Source organism: Natator depressus, chromosome 3 (assembly GCF_965152275.1).
Source record: "Natator depressus isolate rNatDep1 chromosome 3, rNatDep2.hap1, whole genome shotgun sequence".
In the NCBI taxonomy this organism is placed as follows: domain Eukaryota; kingdom Metazoa; phylum Chordata; order Testudines; family Cheloniidae; genus Natator; species Natator depressus.
Genome location: NC_134236.1, coordinates 188049666 through 188067594, shown reverse-complemented (window position 1 = coordinate 188067594; position 17929 = coordinate 188049666). Strand labels below are relative to the sequence as shown.

The 17929-nt window shown below is 40.2% G+C and overlaps 1 long non-coding RNA gene across 1 annotated transcript in view; it reads right to left on the bottom strand.

The window, feature by feature from the left end:
- LOC141985415 (uncharacterized) overlaps positions 1 to 16812 on the bottom strand; it is a 46260-nt gene extending 29448 nt beyond the window's left edge. The window contains exon 1 of the long non-coding RNA XR_012638933.1: positions 16445 to 16812. This is a non-coding gene — a long non-coding RNA (uncharacterized LOC141985415). The remainder of the gene's footprint in view (positions 1 to 16444) is intronic.
- Between the last annotated feature and the right edge of the window lie 1117 nt (positions 16813 to 17929).

The window sequence follows — 17929 nt, the reverse complement described above, 5'->3', positions numbered from 1 at the left end:
TCCACCACCTCCCTAGGTAACGCATTCCAGTGTTTCATCACCCTCCTAGTGAAAAAGTTTTTCCTAATATCCAACCTAAACCTCCCCCACTGCAACTTGAGACCATTACTCCTTGTTCTGTCATCAGCTACCACTGAGAACAGTCTAGAGCCATCCTCTTTGGAACCCCCTTTCAGGTAGTTGAAAGCAGCTATCAAATCCCCCCTCATTCTTCTCTTCCGCAGACTAAACAAGACCAGTTCCCTCAGCCTCTCCTCATAAGTCATGTGTTCCAGTCCCCTAATCATTTTTGTTGCCCTCCGCTGGACTCTTTCCAATTTTTCCACATCCTTCTTGTAGTGTGGGGTCCAAAACTGGACACACTACTCCAGATGAGGCCTCACCAATGTCAAATAGAGGGGAACGATCACATCCCTCAATCTGCTGGCAATGCCCCTACATATACATCCCAAAATGCCATTGGCCTTCTTGGCAACAAGGCACGCTGTTGACTCATATCCAGCTTCTCATCCACTGTAACCCCTAGGTCCTTTTCTGCAGAACTACTGCCGAGCCATTCGGTCCCTAGTCTGTAGCGGTGTATGGGATTCTTCTATCCTAAGTGCAGGACTCTGCACTTGTCCTTCTTGAACCTCATCAGATTTCTTTTGGCCCAATCCTCTAATTTGTCTAGGGCCCTCTGTATCCTATCCCTACCCTCCAGCGTATCTACCTCTCCTCCCAGTTTAGTGTCATCTGCAAACTTGCTGAGGGTGCAATCCACACCATCCTCCAGATCATTTATGAAGATATTGAAAAAAAACGGCCCGAGGACCGACCCTTGGGGCACTCCACTTGATAACAGCTGCCAACTAGACATGGAGCCATTGATCACTACCCATTGAGCCCGACAATCTAGCCAACTTTCTATCTACCTTATAGTCCATTCATCCAGCCCATACTTCTTTAACTTGCTGGCAAGAATACTGTGGGAGACCGTATCAAAAGCTTTGCTAAAGTCAAGGAACAACACGTCCACTGCTTTCTCCTCATCCACAGAGCCAGTTATCTCGTCATAGAAGGCAATTAGATTAGTCAGGCATGACTTGCCCTTGGTGAATCCATGCTGCCTGTTCCTGATCACTTTCCTCTCCTCTAAGTGCTTCAGAATTGAATGCACAATAGAATGGAACGTAGGCAGGGGAGTACCCAACACTAAGATTCATTATTACTGGCTCAACCCTGAAATTTGTTGAGATCCATCAAATCCCATTGAATTCAAAGTGACATCTATGCATTAAAATGATTAGAAATGGGTATATTCAGTGGAATTTGAGGGAACCTCCCAAGATGTGCTCAGCAGCATTATGTATCTATTGTGTGCCTTTCCAAAGCACCCATCCCATTCCTTAGTATCTTATGCCCCACTGCAGGAAGGTACTTAAGCATACACTTAACTTTAATAGGGCTACTTATGTGATTAAAGTTACTTGGATATTTAAGTATCTTGCCTCAATGTTCTGATTTGCAGTACTGGGACTCAACAGTATATGAAATCAGAAATAGGCTATAACTGCAAAATTCTTGAGCTTCAAATTTGGTTTTGTCCACTACAGAAATGGGGCCAGGCACCCATTTGGATTCAGGCTTGGCTTACTAGTTCCCTTCCACTCTCCTCCAATGTGGAAAGCTGATTGATTCTAGGGTACTGATTCAGGCCCATCTCTAATAGAAAGGTACTAGTCGTAAACTTTTGAAATAGACCTGTGGGCCTGTGTTCCTGTCACTAGGAAGTCCTGCTTAATTCAGTGAACTGGCCTGAAAGTACTGTGCATATTGCATAGTTGTGTACTTATCATGTAAAAAAGAGTATCTGTGGAGAGCATTTTTCCTTGGCTTTCTTTGTGACAAACAGCAAACCTGAAAAGTCTTTTGCAGGAACAAACCAATGAAATCCAACTTTTTATATATTTTATGTTTCCTGCATCCATGCGATTGGAATAAACTGTAAATTGAGTGTTATAGCACTGTAGTTTGGTTAGATGTGATGGTTTAGAAATGTGGCTTTAGTTTGTTATAACATAATAGCAGCTTTGCTTTGTTGTGACAGTAGCAATAAAATAAAGTTACTACAACTTATAATGCTGTAAACAACCACAACTAATGTAACAAAGCAACAAATTAAACAGAATTATACACACCCAGCACTTTGTGGGCAGATATAATTAGGATCTATGCTTAATTTTTTTTTAAATTTGCAGGTCTCCATTTTCAAACGAGCCAATCACGGTGGCCTGTCCTCTCCGCTGTTCTCTGAGGCAAACAGCAGATTTGGGATATTGTCATTAGAAGGAGAAACATTTTCATGCATGGTTAATAATTGTAAAGCATAGGCTACTTTTTTAATAAGTAAAGATTTCTTGCAGCTCCAAAAGCCTTGTTACTATTATGTGTTAGTCACAGTTTATGCATATCAGAAGTCCAGTGGAAGGTTGCGATAGGCGGAGGGAGTAAAGATGGAACTCTTATTTAGGTATGAAAGGATTTCCATTTGTTAACAGCTCTGCCTATAAAGTATGCAATGACATTTTCCTAATGTGCTATTTTCATGCCTCCTGAGATGCCAGGTTATAATGCAAAACATCTGAATCATTAAATTTATACAGTTATTTAATAACGCGTGTAAAATACATGGTAATGTTGCTTCTTTTAAAACATAAGAGCCACATAAGAAAACAATTTCCTGCACTATGTGGCACATTCAGGATTCAGTTGTTTAATTTGGGTGGAAAGGGTTCAAGCTTCTGTCTTCATTACATCTGGTGGCAATGTCCTAGAGTCATAGATTCATAGGTACTAAGGTCGGAAGGGACCATTATGATCATCTAGTCTGACCTCCTGCACAATGCAGGCCACAGAATCTCACCCACCCACTCCTGCGAAAAACCTTCTACCTATGTCTGAGCTATTGAAGTCCTCAAATCATGGTTTAAAGACTTCAAGGAGCAGAGAATCCTCCAGCAAGTGACCCATGCCCCATGCTACAGAGGAAGGCGAAAAACCTCCAGGGCCTCTTCCAATCTGCCCTGGAGGAAAATTCCTTCCCGACCCCAAATATGGCGATCAGCTAAACCCTGAGCATGTGGGCAAGTTTCACCAGCCAGATACCCAGGAAAGAATTTTCTGTAGTAACTCAGATCCTACCCCATCTAACATCCAATCACAGGCCATTAGGCCTATTTACCATGAATAGTTAAAGATCACTTAATTACCAAAATCATGTTATCCCATCATACCATCTCCTCCATAAACTTACCGAGTTTAATCTTAAAGCCAGATAGGTCTTTTGCCCTCACTGCTTCCTTTGGAAGGCTATTCCAAAACTTCACTCCTTTGATGGTTAGAAACCTTCATCTAATTTCAAGTCTAAACTTCCCAATGACCAGTTTATATCCATTTGTTCTTGTGTCCACATTGGTACTGAGCTTAAATAATTCCTCTCCCTCTCCGGTATTTATCCCTCTGATATATTTATAGAGAGCAATCATATCTCCCCTCAACCTTCTTTTAGTTAGGCTAAAGAGATAGACTCTTTGGGACAAATTCAGCATCTAGTTACATCAGAAGTCAGTGAGGTTTCAGAGGTGCAACTGAAGCTACGATCCAGCAAAGCATGGAAGCACGTGCTTACCTTTAAGTATGTTCTTAAGTTAAGTGCATGTTTAAGTGCTTTGGCTTGATCAGGGCCTGAGGCACAATTTGGTCCCTATAAACTAAATTCTCATGGTCCTCAATACAAATTCTCTTAGCCTCAATGCGCAGAGACAAACTCTCTCAGCTTCAGTGCAAATGCTTCTTGAAAAGATTGCATGACAGACGACTGCTAATATGGACTATGAAATGAGAAAACATTGCAGCACAAGCAGAATCCAGCAGAGAGAGGGTTAATTCTGTTTATAGACTTGTTGAAGTTTTTTGGTTGGTTAAAAAGCTGACAGACTGCATTACAGCTAACATTCTCATATTGATTGTACCATTTCTAAGCCTGCCCTCACTGTGACAGGAGCGGCATAATTAGTTTTTTCCTTGTTAAATATTTGTAAATCATTCATACTTTTATGGGTTACATAACCTGGCTGTTACCCTTCAAATAATCTTCCTGTAACTTGTTTAAACATGAAATATCTCCTATAGCATGGTGTCATTTCTGTCCTTCTGAGCAAATACAGTGTCTGAAACAACTTATTTAACAAAAAGACAGAAAACAAAACACAAACAAACAAACAATTAAAGGAAGCAGGAGCGCCAACAGGAGTGCTACAGTTCCATCACGTAAGTCTGTAATGGATTTTATCCAAAAGGGACAAGAAAACATCCACTGCTGCTTAATCGCTCTGAGTGCAGTTACAACTCTGTGCCAGCTGTAGAGGGTAACAAGAACAAAGTTTATAAAAGCTACTGTGGTAAAGTCTTCCAACGAGGAGTTCTGAAATAGGTAACAATCAATGGTGATGAATTTAGTATGCACCAAGACTCTGATTCAGGGAAGCACTTAAGCACATGCCTGCGTCCCACTGATTTCAATGGAATTAAGTGAATGCTAAAGTGCTTTCCTGAAGAGAGGTGCATAGACTGTATATCTGCACAGTGTAAGGGAAAGACAAAATGCCAAAATGAAATGGTAGATTTTTTCACAGAACGGTGCAAGTGGTGCCACAGGTTTTCTAGTAAAGTACAGTTGTCCTAGCAATGATAAGGCAAATGTGCAGATGCTAACACACAACCTAGAATGTATGTCATAGCAAGACAATGGTAGTATTTTTGTGGGAAACTATGTAAAAATATAGTTTGTAATTAGTGTCCATTTAACAGCTTTATTACACAAGCAAGAGTACAATCATAATTTGTCAATCAAAAATATGTATTGTAGATATTTTCCTGGATTTTAAGAACCTGATCTCTTACAACATAGTCACATCTCTCATGAGTATTAATGGAAGTTGCACTCATGATTAGCAATGGGTGAAGCTCAGAAAGTTTGGAGGTTTTGTCTATTTCAGATAAACATTCACGAGTTGGATGTCTGGTACCTCCTAGTTTTGAGAGGATCAAATACCCGAAGAAGAGCATTTTTCATTGTATTTCAACATTCCCATCCCTTTTCTGAATCAAGATAGGCTAAGGCAAGTGAAAATGTGGTGCTGAGGTTGGGGGAGGAGGGAGAGAAAGGATTATATACTCAAACCATTGGGGTTGCTCTATATCCTTTTTGTCTTCACATTATTTTTCCTTCTAAACTTTTTAAGTTCTCTCCCTCAGATCAGTGCCTTACAAATTTATCACGTTTGCTCAATCTCATATAGGTCAGACCTGCAATTTTGCTAGGAACAACTGTTCACACTAATGAATCCCTTAGTATCAGTTTATTCATAGCTTCACTGTATCAGTTAGAGATGGTCCTGGACTAAAACTCCAGATGGTAACCCCACTAATCATTGATAGCATTCCGAATCCAAAGCTAGGGCTGGATCTGAGTTTTGCAACTGGCACCTATTTTTATGACGGGCAATATCAAAATTTTGACTCTAACCTGAAATTTTAGGTTCAAAATCCACATCTAGATCTGTAACATGCAATAGCTCTTGTCTCTAAAAAGGGCAGAACCAAAGCCCAGATCTGAATACTCCCCAAAGTCTATGAATCTAAATTTAAACAGAATATATGCTGAATCACAAAAAAAGGGTTTGAATACTGTTCAACTTTAGGATGTTAGAAACCTGGACATTGATCTTCTTCCAAGGGATCGGGAGGGGGGAAATGTAATATTTATTGTATTTTTGAGTACAAGTAGTTTAATTATATTTAAGGCATTTATTTGTATACTGCACATAGTAACTTGAAAATAATTGTATTTCTTTAACACGAATAACATTCACAATTCCAGAGTTATCACCAACGATCATTTGCATCATGGTCAATGGTGATCCTGCTGGACACTATTCTAATTTCTTTGACAAGCCGTTAATGGGTCTATCAGTTTCCAGTATACAGAATGTGTAAAAGCCCCAGATTCAGCACTGGCAGGTCTGGGAGGGTAGTTATCCTTGCACAGTTCCATCAAGCTGTAGGATCTAGGAAGGATGCTTCACTCAGTGTCGCATGGATCACCCTTTTTTCACCCATCATCCTATTTTGTTTTGATCAGAAAACAAAGAATCTATACATAATTAAAGAGATAATCACATTGCCAACACTATAGATCTCTGTGTATTTTTGCTCAGATATAGTAGAAGTATTCATATGATGTATAGCAGATAAAGTGACTGACACGAATTTGAAGAATTAAAGTATTAATGTTCTAACTCTGCCATTTATTTTATATGAGATATAAGAATCCATTTAATAAGTGTAATAAACATTAACTCTGGCACTTATAACACTATTCACTAGATTAATACAGGGTAATATTTTTTAAAATGCCAGTTAGATAGATATAAACAGTTGAACAGATATTTTTCAGACTCACTGTATCTAGACAGTCAGCCTAAGCCTTGAAAGCAAATTCATAGCCAGAAATCAATAGTTCCCCATTGATTTCGTATGCATGGAAAGCATTTTGCTAGTACAATAAGAAAGTGAAGATGTGTCAGCAATGGAATTTTCATTCTTTAAAGCATGTGTTTTTCTTTTTTTTTTTAAAGGTATTTCTTCAGATTTCTGCAACACAGCCTTGGAGGCCAGTGCCTATCAGGTTATCTTCCATGGGTGATTTGACAACTTTACCATTTGGTATTGAGGAAATTCCGGTATGCTGGGACTTAATTTTTTTTTAAGACATACAATTCATTAGCACCCTAATTCTTGGGGATCAGTTTACTGTGCTGCAGTTTTTGTCCTCTCTGTTTTGAGGCTGTGAACCACAGACTACATATGTAAGTCGCATTCAGGCACTAAATGCATTTTATCAATGCTGCCTATTTATCACTCCCAAGATAAACTGGCAATGCCATACAATGGACATTAAATTGATTGGCATCAACTCTAGCATCAAAGCAATGATACTAAAGTTACAGTTGAGAGGCACTGGCCATTTGTGATGAGAAACTACCAAAAAGGATACTTTGTAGCCACCTGAGACAAGGAAAATGCAGCCAGGTGGCCAGAAATCTTTCAAAGACATGCTGAATGACAGTCTAAAAGCATGGGGTAGCTCGAATTATTCTAGGAACAAGCTGTAAGCAACACAGCTAAAGAGTAGGGCTTAGTTCATGATGATGCCAAGATAAAAATGCCGAGCAGAGACAGTAAAGACGCATGTGTATATTGTCACATTCAAACTAACTTTTATATATTTTGTATCCAAACAGGAGAAACCAGGCACAATGCCAATTTACTCTTCGTTCAAAAATGGAGATCAGTTTTTCTCAAAGATGTCAATTCTGTTCACTCGTGGGACACTGGCTAGTTTCCAGGGGCATTTGTTCTGGGAGCTTGTTTGCTTCCAGGGTTTTGGAAAACCCACTAGGGATCACTGTGCCAAGAAAGAAGGAGGGGAAAGTAGCCAGATATGGAAGCTGAGAATATGGCAAATATCCCTCCCCCCACCACACCACCACACACACAGGCACTTCTTCTAAAACTCAAAAATCTGAACTTTTCTGATGTTTGAAAAGAAATCTGATCATTTCTTCCCACATTATTTTTCAGTTTTGCTCACCTCTGGACAGGTTCTGCCTGGAACCACAAACTAGTGCCAAAATAACTCACAACAGCAAGCAGTGCCAAAAATCTCAGAAGGATCCCTTTTCTCATGATATTTCCAGCCAAAATTTTGAGAACCCAAGTAATTCAGAAGGCAAGATTCACCGGTACGCTCTGGCCACTCTGGCAGTGCCATAAATACAGATTAGCTGGCCAGCACAGCCGGGTTTACGGCTGCTCTATATCACTAGAATGATGCAAAGCTGCCAGAGTAGTGATGAATCTGGTTCACATAGTTCAGAGGAACTCTGGATCAGCTTGTGAACTTGTGTGTGTCTTTTTGAATACCAATTATTTGTCCAACTTTCAGTCTCATGCAAATTTAAATATTCAATATGATAAATCCTTAGTAGGGTTAATATTGAAAATGCGAACATACTGCTAACTATGTAAATATGACCAAAATAAGCATAAAGTAGTAACTTTCAGAGTTAAGTCAGGTTTTTCTCATCTCTGAGAACAGTGCAGAATTCATTGCATTACACTACCAGTGACTCGTTAATGAGTGGGTAGTAAAAATAGCCGCCTTTCTGAATGCCAGGGGATATCAAAAAGTTACTCACTTCTGACTCAGTAATTACCCACCAAAAATGTAGATCAAGTGGTCGTCACCCAAATTAGTACCTGCCAAAGAATGCTTTTGGCAAGGTTGTCGTCTGAGAAACAGGAAACGAGTTGCAAAATATTATTAAAACTTGAAAATAACAGCTTTAAGGTGTGAGCTACCATTCAAATAGACATAAAGGAGCAGAGACAGGAAATGGAGAATGCATAGGAACCATGTAGAGAAGAGGGTTTAGGATTGAGAATTGCCTTAAAAACAACCTCCCCCATTTTCATCCCATTCTCCCACCTCCCATTGGACTGTGCAGTCTAAGTTATTGTGTCTGGAAGACACATCATAGCTACTATATGAATGAACTAAAATGGCTTTAAAATGTTCAGGGTCATGCATAAATGAAGAAGACAGTAAGGATGTCCCACTGATTTGGGCACTAGCCTAGGACTCAGTAGACCTGCATTCAAGTCCCTGCTTCTCTCTAGGCTTTCTATGCAAGCCACTTAGTCACTTTGTGCCTCAGTTCCCTGTCTGTAAAATGGGGATAACTGCACTTTCCTACCTCATAGGGTGTTGTGAGGATAAATACAATGAAGATTGTGAGGCACACAGACACTACAGTATTGGGGACCATAAAAGTACCATAGGTAGATATTAATAATATATTATTATCTATTATATCATAGATGATAATAATAATAATAATAATTGATATTGGAAAATTGCAACTGTTGAGAAGAACAAAAGTAGGCAGGCTACTGCTTCTGGTGTTCCAGCTGCCATTTAACAACAAATACAATCAATAATGATCACTGTATACAGAACATTTTACCTCCAGGTACTTTACAATTATCTGCATGTAACACCTTTAGAATGCAACCATCTGGTGTGGAAGGTGGCAACCAAATGTCTCACAGCAAACTGAACAACAGAGTAAGGTGCAGACTTTTTTCCCTGGACATCATGGTAGACCCTCACAAAAAGGACCCAGGGATATATTTCTGTCTACTCTGGCTGAACAGCACCTCACTCTTAAACCCGTATCTAAGAGACTTGCACACAGTAAATTGCACAGAACTCAATTTTTCTGCTATAGAAGGATGAAGGCTGAGTCAGTCCTGCCAAGATCTGAACCTCTACTTCCAGGGACTACTAGTGTTTCAAACCCAAGAGCTCCTTTGTACACACACATAGCACTAGTTTAATGAAATATTTTAAAATTGATTTAGCTAACTGTGACAGAGTTGGGCCGGATGGCAACAGGAGAGTAATCGAAGGCAGATATATTAGCCCCAGGTTAACTAGGTCCCTTTTCCCTGTGTAAGGTAACAAGGAAGGTTCCAGAATAATCAGGAATCTTCTGGAGACAATTAAGACAGACAGGCTGATTAGAACACCTGCAGCCAATTAAGAAGCTGCTAGAATCAATTAAGACAGGCTAATCAGGGCAGCTGGGTTTAAAAAGGAGCTCACTTCAGTTTGCGGTGCACGTGTAAGGAGCTGAGAGTGAGACCGCATACTGTTGGAGGACTGAAGAGTACAAGCATTATGAGATACCAGGAGGAAGGTCCTATGGTGAGGATAAGGAAGGTGTTGGGAGGAGGCCATGGGGAAGTAGCCCAGAGAGTTGTAGCTATCACACAGCTGTTTCAGGAGGCACTCTAGACAGCTGCATTCCACAGGGCCCTGGGCTGGAACCCAGAGTAGAGGGCGGGACCGGGTTCCCCCCAAATCTCCCAACTCCTGGTCAGACACAGAAGGAGTTGACGTGGACTGTGGGTTTATGAAAATGGCCAAACTGAGGGCTTCTGTGAAGCTCCAAGGCAAGCAAATCCGCCAAGAAGCGCAAGACCCACCAAGGTAGAGGAGGAACTTTGTCACATAACCCATTTCAAATGCTTCACATGGTCACTCAATATTAGTTTACAACTGGCATTGATGTAGCACAAATGCGCTAAAGCAAAAATGATACTTGATAACTGAATATTCCAGGTGTCTACACTAGCTTCTTTGACAGATACTCAACTTGTAGGCATCATCATTTATGGGTATGCAGGAATCATCGGATCACTGTAAATATAAACTGTTTTCCTTTCAGTCTATCCATCCTCAAGGGCTTCTTTTCCATGGGTCCAGATGATGAAGATGTCATCAATGTAGCGCAAGTAGCGTAGGGGCATTAGGGGACGAGAGCTAAGGAAGCATTGTTCTAAGTCAGACATAAAAATGTTGGCATACTGTGGGGCCATGCAGGTACCCATAGCAGTGCTGCTGACTTGAAGGTATATATTGTCCCCAAATGTGAAATAGTTGTGATTGAGGACAAAGTCACAAAGGTCAGCCACTAGGTTTGCCGTGACATTATCCAGGATACTGTTCCTGATGGCTTGCAGTCCATCTTTGTGTGGAATGTTGGTGTAGAGGGCTTCGACAGTCATAGTGGCCAGGATGGGGTTTTCTTGAAGATCACGGATGGACTGTAGTTTCCTCAGGAAGTCAGTGGTGTCTCGAAGCTAGCTGGGAGTGCTGATAGCGTAGGGCCTGAGGAGAGAGTCCACATAGCCAGACAATCCTGCTGTTAGGGTGCCAATGCCTGAGATGATGGGGCATCCTGGATTTCCAGGTTTATGGATCTTGGGTAGCAAATAGAATACCCCTGGTCGGGGTTCTAGGCATGTGTCTGCACAGATCTGTTCTGGTGTTTTTTCAGGGAGTTTCTTGAGCAGATGGTGTAGTTTCTTTTAGTAATCCTCAGTAGGATCAGAGGATAATGGCCTGTAGAATGTGGAGTTAGAGATCTGCCTAGCAGCCTCTTGTTCATATTCCAACTTATTCATGATGACGACAGCACCTCCTTTGTCAGCCTTTTTTATTATGATGTCAGAGTTATTCCTGAGGCTGTTGATGGCATTGTGTTCAGCACGGCTGAGGTTATGGGGAAAGTGATGCTGCTTTTCCACTATTTCAGCCCGTGCATGTCGACGGAAGCAATCTATGTAGAATTCCAGTCTGTTGTTTCGACCTTCAGGAGGAGTCCACGCAGAAGCCTTCTTTTTGTAGTGTTGGTAGGAAGGATTCTGTGGGTTAGTATGTTGTTCAGAGGTGTGCTGGAAATATTCTTTGAGTCGGAGACTTTGAAAGTAGGATTCTAAGTCACCACAGAACTGTATCATGTTCATTGGTCAGGAGTGACTCATAGAGTCATAGATATTAAGGTCAGAAGAGACCGTTATGATCATCTAGTCTGACCTCCTGCACAATGCAGGCTACAGAATCTCACCCACCCACTCCTGCAATAAACCTCTCACCTATGTCTGAGCTATTGAAATCCTCAAATCATGGTTTAAAGACTTCAAGGTGCAGAGAATCCTCCAGCAAGTGACCCGTGCCCCATGCTACAGAGGAAGGTGAAAAACCCCCAGGGTCTCTGCCAATCTGCCTTGGAGGAAAATTCCTTCCTGACCCCAAATATGGTGATCAGCTGAACCCTGAGCATGTGGGCAAGACTCACCAGCCAGATACCCAGGAAAGAATTCTCTGTAGTAACTCAGATCCCACCCCATCTAGCATCCCATCACAGGCCCTTTGGCCTATTTACCATGAATAGTTAAAGATCAATTAATTGCTATCAAGTGCAATTGAGTGCTTCAAGGATCTTTATTAGGACTAGTGTTATTTAATATACTCATTAGTGATCTGCAAAAAATGGGGAGCTGGCAAAATTTACAGATGACATAAAATATTGAGGGTCATCAAGACAAAAGAAGATTAAGAAAATTAGGCAGATGTGCATCATGATGGGAGATGAAATCCACTGTTGACAAATGCAAGGTAATGCATATTTGGAGGAATTATTTGAACTACTGGGTTGCTATTTGAATTGCTGGGTTGTAAATTAACTAACCACTCAAGAAAAAGAAATAGGTGACGTAGTGGAAAGCTCAGTGATAAAGCTGGTCAGTGGGCAGCAGTGATCAAAGAAGAAAATAAAATGTTAAAATGTAGAAAGAGCGGGATAGAAATTAATACTAAAAATATTATGTCATTAAATAACTTGACAGTGCATTTGTATTGGAATGCTGCACCAATCTATGTTCAACTCATCTAAAAAACCAAAACCAACATAGAAGAGCATAACAAAAATGATTAGTGGAAGGCGGACAGACTGTTTAGTTTGGAGAACACACATAAGAGGGGACATGAGAGAGTTAATGACAGGAATACACCAGGTCAATTGCATAATACAATGTCTCATAATACAATGACACTGAAATGCAACATTTTTAAAACTGATAGAAGAAAATGCATTTTACAATGATGCATTTTACACGATACATAATTAACCTGTGGAACAGATTGCCACAATATATCATTCAGGCTAAGGGCTTAATATGGTTCAGAAAAAAATAATTAGACATTTTTAATGATAATGAGAACATCAACAGTTAATTTGGACAAGATAAGATATTTATAAGGGATGTAAACCCTCATGCTTCAGGGCATAATCAAAGTACTAACTGATGGAACTTGGGAAGAAACTTCCCCTTGTGCGTTAAGGGGTTTCTTATACTGTCCCTATATCCATCTGGTACTGGCTGCTATCAGAGACAGGATATTGAAGTGGATGGACTAGTCTTATCTGGTGTTGCACTTCCCAAGTGAAATCCTGACCCACTGAGTTCAATGGCAAAACTTCCATTCACTTGAATGGGGCCAGAATTTTACCCTTTCTGTTCCATAACAGTAATTCTGGTGGGGGCGGGGAGGGGGGGAAGGAGAGGCAGAGGGGGACCGCACAAGTTGCAATAAATTAAAGCTACTATTGGATGCATGTCTTAAAAGAAGAAAGCATCATCTTGTTCCCTGCATGGTGCCAGAAACACCCAACTTTTCTTCGCTCCATGGTTATTATACCTATGCTGCTCACAAGCTGACCACGTTGTTATAACATAGATGTACCCAAAATGGTTTTAAATTTTGCAAGAAACAGGATGGTAGAATTCTGTCATTCTTCAAAACTACATTCTCCTTTTGTTGTCTTCTGTGTTAAATAATGAAGAAAGAGAAAAGTTATCATTGCTTAAATCCTCCTTCAGAATGAGAACCTGATCTCTTGGGTGCACTTGAGAAACCTGATCTGCAGCTTCATAGAAGTAGAAGTTCTCTGTAAAAATCACTTAGTTTAAATTATGGCCCACCCAAGCACAAGCATCTTTCCCCTCCCCCTCTCTTTATAGCCGTCCAGTTAAGGCAATGTCTGTAGTACAGAACTACATCTGATTCGAATATTAATATGTAAACAGAATTTGACTGGCTCTTCTTTTGTGCTTATTGCCAAGATACAATCTGGCACAACAGTTTTGTCTGATAGACAGCCCTGGCCTATGCTTGTCAACTAGCCAATGCAAAATAACATTATTACTGTATGATCTTGAATTAGACTGTAAAATATTTCAGTTTTGTGACACACATGATGAAAAGATTTTTGAGTTCTCACATGTTTACATAATTAGCACTGCATATTTGTTAAATTAAGGTATCACTATCACCTTTATTACCATACCCCTCCTCCTCCTCCACTGTGATGTCTGTTTCTTATGCAGTCTCAGGTGCGTTAACTTTTCAAAGACATCAGAAAAAGGAGTCTGTTCTCTGTGAGACTTCTTTTACTTCTGTGCAAGTCTAATAAAAGGTATCAGAATATCAACCCTGGTCATAGCCTTTCAAAAAGAATCTGGTGAGGTCCAACTCAAGTAAGGAAAAGAAAGCACTAGAGGGAAATGGCCTCAAAGACCCGACTTCAGGTGTATTTAATCCTTCTACTACGGGTTTTAAAGTATTAAGTAGCCATAGGCTATCCCTGGGTAGAAAGATGGTTCAGTGACATCCCTTTTGTAAATATGTAGCTCTTCAGCTTCCCCTAAACTTCACATTGAAGTCTGCTGCTTTTTCAGATTAATTCAGTTTGAATACTGCTGACTGTCTGTCACTACAGTCATATGTCACTGGTGGCAGCTCAGAAAGCCTAACCCCTTCTCTAATGTCATTGCACACAATTCATTTTTAAATGCAGTGTAATAGTTTAGGAATACCAGTAAAACAGTGTGGGAGAAAGCATTTTCAGTTTGAAGGGTATGCAGTGCGGTTTCTAAAACTAAATTTAGATGTGCCACACATGTTTCCCTGGGATGAACATATACAATGTAGGTAAGGTTTGCAGAGCTTATAATAAATTAATAATAAAGGGCTAGTTTCACACTGAATAGTACCTCATTCCTCAGGCTGTTCCATAGGTTTCAGTGAATTCCCTCAAGGAATAAGGTAGTACTTAGCATGACTATCAGAAGTAAGTCCAGAATAACCACCAGAACAGAGACAGGCTCCATTGGTCCAATTAGGAATCAGAGTGGGATTTTGAACACCCTGCAAGTTTAGAGTTAGGGGTCTGGTTCAGCCCATTATAAAGAGAGGTCAGCTGCAAGCTGTGAATACCCACAAAAGGTGCTTTGGCTCTAGGGATTTGATTCCAGCCCATCTCTGCAAAGGAGTACTTGAGTTAAAATATACATTTACAAATTTTTGACATCTGCATGTAAGCTCCCCCTTCCCCCAAAAAATCACACATTTTATGGTCCAAATTATGCTCTCAGTTTATCTTCTGCAACTTCACTGATTCAGTGAGGTGCCATAGTGAAACAAACCGTAGAATTTGGCTTTTTAAACTTTAAGGTTTATGTGTAATTTAATGCAAAATATACTTAATTACAAAACATACAGTATATACTGTTACCTGCCTAAAAAGCATCTGAAATTAGGACTAATGCTGCTCCAAATTTCAGTTTTCTGGCTTTCTGATTTAATTCTAGCTGCAATAATAAACACAGTCCGCTGTTTACAGCTCCATCAATAGTGCCTTGTGTTTTCTGTGACAATGTAGCTCTGGGCTGCCTCTGTGATTGTTTATTTTGTATCATCCTGAAGTTGCCATTTATTTACATTTCTCAAAACAGCTACCCCATTAAACAAATGGCCTGTTTTGTTAAGTCATGGTCAAGGATGTTTCCTTCAACTTATCACATCTAGAAATGCCATAGTCAGAAATGCTTTCAGGCTATTTGCTAAGAAAACTAACATAAGCTTCTTATCAGAAAACATTACATTTCCCTGAAAGGTGAACTGTTCTGTCAGTTATTCAGGCCATGTGAAATTCTATGACAGGTCACTGCACAGAAGTTGATGGCACACTGTGGTCGCCTCGAATGTAAGCCAGAGCCTTCAGCTACATATGACTGCAGGTAGTGACACAGAAGCAGCAAGCCTTTTCCCTCTGTCACATCTAACTGTGGGTTGTATTCAGGGCATAGGTTGGAGGAGGATATGCAGGGGGCTTAAGGATTCATCAAGAAGCATTGCAGATTTAGTGATGAGCCCTGTGTGTCAGCATCCAAGGTTCAAGTCCCAGCAGAGTCAGGCAGGAGAACAGGCTATTTTAGACTCAATGCACCATTGTGCTTTCAAACCTACTGCAAGAAATAAAGCCAGAAGAGAAGCTATGGATATTTCCAATACTCACAACACAGGCTTCATTCTGCTAAAAACAAAATCAATATTAGCAACTGCATACTAACTACTAAAAGTTTAATGGAACACACTGGAGTTCAGATATTTTAGTTATTTTCCTTAACGCAAGCAGCTAATTTCCAGTTAGAATTCCACTAGTTAAAAATGTTGGTCATGTCAGTAAGAGGTGAGGAATAGCCCTCCTGGGATCAACACTGTACACGCTTTGTATTATCCACATTCGCATGAAGCTTATGAACCTTCAGGAAAAGCTCTCCACAATGAAGCTAAAAGCTCTGGTTGGCACAATTCTCTGATTTTTGTTGGGTTTCAGTCATTATGGCACTGGAATCTGCACTACTAAATCCCGATGCATTGACATACATTGTGGTGTAATAACACAGAACACACAGAAACAATTGATTTAAGCAGGCTTCCCTTGTGCATTTGCTGAGTCCCACTAGTTACAAGGTTTAAGATTACAGAGAGAGCATAAACATTAACAGACAAGGGGAAATCTGAAAAATACAAAACAAACCCCAACCCCTCTACCATATATTTTTCAGATAAATAATTATTTTTAACCTTTTCAGTTGAAGTCATTTCTGTTCTTTACACTTTATTCTAGCTTTGCTTTCTCATCTGGTTCTCAATTCTCATCTAGATGTGCTCTCCCATATTTCCAGGACAGTGTTTTCATTGAGTTTTTGATCAGTCACCCTGATAGTGCAGAGTGTAAAGTTTTGAAGCAAAGCTTTGCTCTCTGACGTTTGGTTCTTGCCCTCAGCAATTTCAGTCATGTGTCTTGCTACAATGTTCTGTTTTGCTAATGGGTGTGTATACATCATTTGTGCTTTACTCCTGTGGGGAAGTGGCCAGTCTGTAGTCAGAAATAAATATTTTATGGGTTTTTTTTTTCCAAAAATGCCAGCCGCTTTTATTTTATTTATTCAAATTTATATTAACCATAGCTGGAGGTGCTCATCCTATGCTCTGGGTTCCTATCCCCAGAAGGGCTGCCCATGGATACAACCACCTAGTCTCCACCGTGCTCCCTCTTCAACAGCCTGAGAAAACAGAAAGAAAAGATGGACTTTGCATTGTGACTGGAAGATTAACCAATCTGGGCTCCGATGGACCAACGCAGGGAAGTGCATTCCAGAAGTATGAACTTCTCACAGAGAATGCCTTGCCCCAGCCGGTCCTCCTCATTTATAGGGTAGTGGGCTGAAGCTTGAGTCCCTCTTCTGATCTCAACTGTGGCAGTATCTCTCTTAGCTTCCCCATCTTATAACTCTTTCCTATTTCAGGACAGTGATTAACACCCTGTGTTACCAATAGAAATGTATCATGCAAGCCAGAAATTAAAGTTACTTGCATTTATAGCAGCACTGCTATCTGATTGCAAAAATAAGTCTGTTGTTTCTCTTCAGGAATAGAAAATAACACTATGAGCAGGAAAGTCCCTCCCCAGTGGACATTCTTTAAAAGTTCCTTTTTGTAAACGTGGGTAATACTTCCTGTCTATGCATGATCACAGTCCAAATGCAAAAAAACCCACCTCTGTTCTAAAAAGAAATGACACCAGACATGATCAGGAAACAAAGAAACCAAACTGATGCAATGATAGACAAATCTTCAGCAGATTTTACATAAGATTATTAAAAGTCCTTCCCCTTTGCTATATATTTGACAATGCATATGAAACCTGAAGTCTGAGATGTATCTCTTTTGCTCTCAGAATTGCTGCCTGTAGCCCATGAATAAGTAAATGATTAAGAACATTTTAGATTTGGCATTGTCAGATATACTATCTGTCTCTTTTTGTTTCAGTCATGCTTGCTATTCTTACCAGTTTAGACATTTTCTATGTCTTCAACCTTTTCTCATCTCCACTGACGTAACACAACACATTTCAGAATCCCCCCAAAAGTCAATTCAAGTGTGCTGTATCTGATCTATATGGGTTTATAGAACATTTTACCTTGAATCGAGACATTCCTCTCATCTCCATGCTGGTTACAGCTATATTGTTACTCACCACACTAAGGCTTGGTTAAGCTTGTTGTC